The 3,834-nt window shown below is 39.3% G+C and overlaps 1 pseudogene; it reads right to left on the bottom strand.

Annotated features, from left to right (window-relative positions):
• Window positions 1-547: 547 nt before the first annotated feature.
• Window positions 548-2,250, bottom strand: LOC122151614 (annotated as a pseudogene).
• Window positions 2,251-3,834: the final 1,584 nt, after the last annotated feature.

Below are 3,834 nucleotides of genomic sequence, written 5' to 3'. Positions count from 1 at the left end.
CGGAAGGAAGGTTGGGCATTCCTACTTCCGTAGTGATAGCCTCGGAAACCCAAGGAGGGGTCGCTATGAGTCGGGGGTTGACTCGACGGCACACAGCAACAACAACAACATTGCCTCTACTAGAATAGTCTTTAATTACTAGTAAGTCCAAGCTATCACAAGAGTGTTTTGGGGGGTTAATAGGGTGGGGGCTCTGAACTTTAACATCATTAGCTTCAAAGTCACCTGTTTTTGTCAAAGGGCTACCAAACAAACTTGTGCCTTTCATTGCAGCCACAGTGTCTATCCATTTCATTGAGGGACTTTCTCTTTATGGCTGACCCTCCACTTTACCAAGCACGACATCTCTCTCCAGGGACTGATCTCTTCTGACAACATGACTAAAGTAGATGTGACAAAGTCTGGCCATTTCCAAGGAGCATTCCAGCTGCACTTCTTCCAGGACAGATTTGTTCATTTTTCTGGAAGTCCATGGAATTTTCAGTATTCTTCCCCAACACCACAATTCAAAGGTGTCAACTCTTCTTCAGTCTTCCTTTTTCATTGTCTAGCTTTCACATGGTTTTACTCTTTCCAGCTCTTCTGCAGGGAGAGGTCTAGCAACTAGTTCTTTGGGGGTAACTCTACATCTCTTTTCATCTTAGTCTTTTTCTTCTTCATCAACAGAATCTTCTGGTTTTGCTTTTTCAGGCTCTTCCTCAGGTTTCCGTTTGGCAGGGCCCCTTGCAAAATGACATGCAATGGTGGTCTGTCTGGTTGTTTTCCTTGTGATCCTGGGGCTAGGTGAAACTTCAGGCTTAGTTTCTCCATCTGACTTGCTTCTTCAGGATGGGCGAGGTTTTGAAACCGGTTTGGAGGATTTGTTTGCATCCGCCATTCCCACTCTGCGATCCTTGCCACTTGTATGGCTCCCGTTTTCTAGACATCCATTCACTTCCCCAGCATGAGCTCCATTCTCCAAGGACAAATCTTTATGTAAAAGGGATTTGACTTTAGCCAGGTAGCCCTCCTCTGATAATTCTTCTTTATGTAGTTTAGTTTCCAAGTCACATAACTGAGTCTTTCTTTATTTCTCTTTGCAGAAATTCATGCAAGAGAATCAATTTCTCCTTCACACATTCCTTTCCCGTTAAACTCTTTCCAAATCTTTAAGCCTTCCACACAGAGTTGGCTCCTGAACCACAAGGAAATTCTCCCTCAAGACAGTGAGCAGCGATGAGAGCTGGGCCTGCCAGCTCTGGTAGCATAGTGGCTAGAACACTTGCCTGCTAATTAGACTGCTGGCGGTTCAAACCCACCAGCCACTCCTCGGAAGGAAGGTTGGGCAATCCTACTTCCGTAGTGATACTGCCTCGGAAGCCCAAGGAGGGGTCGCTATGAGTCGGGTTTGACTCGAGGGCACATACCAACAACAACAACAACAGCTTTCACATGCATATGAGGCCATTGAAAATACCATGGGTTTGGTTGGCAAAAACAAGACTCCAAGAATTGATGGAATACCCATTGAGATGTTTAAACCTAAGATGCCATGCTGGAGGCCCTTACTCATCTATGCTAAGTAATTTGGGAGACAGCTACCTGGCCAACTGACTGGAAGAGATTGATATTTGTGCTCATTCCAAACAAAGGTGATCCAATAGAATATGAAAATTATCGAAAAATATCATTAATATCACACACAAAATCTTTCTGAAGATAATTCAAAAATTATTGTAGCAGTATATTGATAAGGAACTTCCAGAAATGCAAGCTGGATTCAGAAGATTATGTGGGATCAGGGATAACATTGCTGATGTCAGATGGATCTTGGCAGAAAGGAAAGAATACAAGAAAGATGTTTACTTTTGTTTTATTGACTATGCACAGGCATTGAATTATTTGGAATATAACAAATTATAGATAATATTCTGCATTGCTCTTCTGGGTACCATGTGCTTCAACTTCCTCTAGCATTGCTTTTTTTCTTAGGCAAGGGTTGGTTTGCCAGTGGCTTTTGCTCAGTTGTTCATGCTCAGTTTTAGGTCATCCCTTGCACCTACATCTCAGAAAAGAACATTCAGTATAAGGCTTAGGTCTCCTTCAGCTGTAGATTGCTGTTACTTGCAAATTTACATTGCTAGTATAGTTGTTAACTTCGAAAAGGGATTGTTTTCTGTCGTTTCAACTTACCTTAGTCTTTGACAGATCGGTGTCCTTGAATATGTGGTGAGGGAGACTTGAGAATTTCTCAGTGATTCTATCCTCCATGTGTCTTAGTCAGGGTTCTTCAAAGAAACAGAACCAATAAGGAACACACACACACACACACACACACACACACACATATACACACACACACCCTATTAGGAGCTCTGGTAGTATAGTGCCTAAGGCACTTGACTGCTAACCAGAAGACTGGAGGTTCGAACCCACCAGCCACTTCCATAGTGATACTTCCTCAGAAACCCAGAGAGGGGTCACTATGAGTCACGTCTGACTTGACAGCACATAACAACAACAACAACATCATATATACCCTACTGGCTCTGTACTAATAAGAATAGTGAATGTACCATGCCAGAAGAAAGAACAAATCTGTCTTAGAAGAAGTACGTAGAGAATGCTCCTCAGAAGTGAGGATGGCAAGACTTCATTTCCCATACTTTAGACATGTTATCAGGAACTACCATTTCCTGGAGAATAACATCATGCTTGGTAATGTACATGGTCAGTGAAAAATAAGACCCTCAGTGAAATAGATTGACACAGTAGCTACAATAATGGCCTCAAACATAGCAACAACTGTGAGGATGGTATAAGACCAGGCAGTGTTTCTTTCTGTTGCACATAGGGTGACTATGAGTCAGAATTAACAATACTGACAACTAATGACAACACCAAGAAAAGGCACAATTTCCAGTAATGTGATGTAGATTTTGTCCTGGTTTCATTTAATTTCACTCAATAAACAAAATTAAATCAAAGTGTAGGTGTAGCTAAAACATTATGTAAGTCTTGGTAGATGATTTATATTTTTTCTTTTCAACAAAATTGAGAAGTAAATTTATCAGTTGTCAGTAGGTGAACAATTGAATAGAATTTTTATTATATATCAATATTAATTTTGATATACAATGAGAAAAGATCAAAATACAAAATAACATTGTTAGAACACTACTTGTCATTTCTACCTGTTTTATGTAAAATAATTGCTCAACATAAATTAGATAATAATAGTCACTGAACCCTCTCTCTTTAGAGCAACAAGTAATATTCATTTATGAATTAATAAACTAATTGGAAATGTAAACTTCATCTATGTTCTAAAGTAGCGAATTTCTAATAAATTGAATTACATAATTATGTACTAATTATAGGAGTTCTGGTAACATAGTGCCTAAGGCACTTGACTACTACCCAGGAGGCTGGCGGTTCAAACCCACCAGCCACTCCTTGGAAGGAAGTTTGGACAATCCTACTTCTGTAGTGATACTGCCTCGGAAACCCAAGGAGGGGTCGCTATGAGTCGGGGCTGACTCGATGACACATAACAACAACAACAAGATATGCTATCTTAATCCAGAAAAATAAAAAGACACTTAGAGCACACAGAAAGTTTTTGAAAAAGTAAAAAGATATACATATATATATATTACTTAGTCCAAGAAACATGATAAAATCATTTATAAAATATGTATTTTAAGCAGAGAAATAAATTGCATACATATAAAATACTAGGGTTTGAGGAGTAGCATGGAAACATAAATTCAAGGGAAAAAAACAGCTTACTTCAAGTTGTTTAATATGAAAAAAATGCTATTTTTAATTGATAATGATAGATATTGAAATACA

This window comes from Orycteropus afer, unplaced genomic scaffold (assembly GCF_000298275.1).
Source record: "Orycteropus afer afer isolate SDZICR_OR568_19922 unplaced genomic scaffold, OryAfe1.0 scaffold00621, whole genome shotgun sequence".
In the NCBI taxonomy this organism is placed as follows: domain Eukaryota; kingdom Metazoa; phylum Chordata; class Mammalia; order Tubulidentata; family Orycteropodidae; genus Orycteropus; species Orycteropus afer.
The sequence above is the reverse complement of the archived record's forward strand: the minus strand, read 5'-3'. Positions and strand labels throughout refer to the sequence as shown.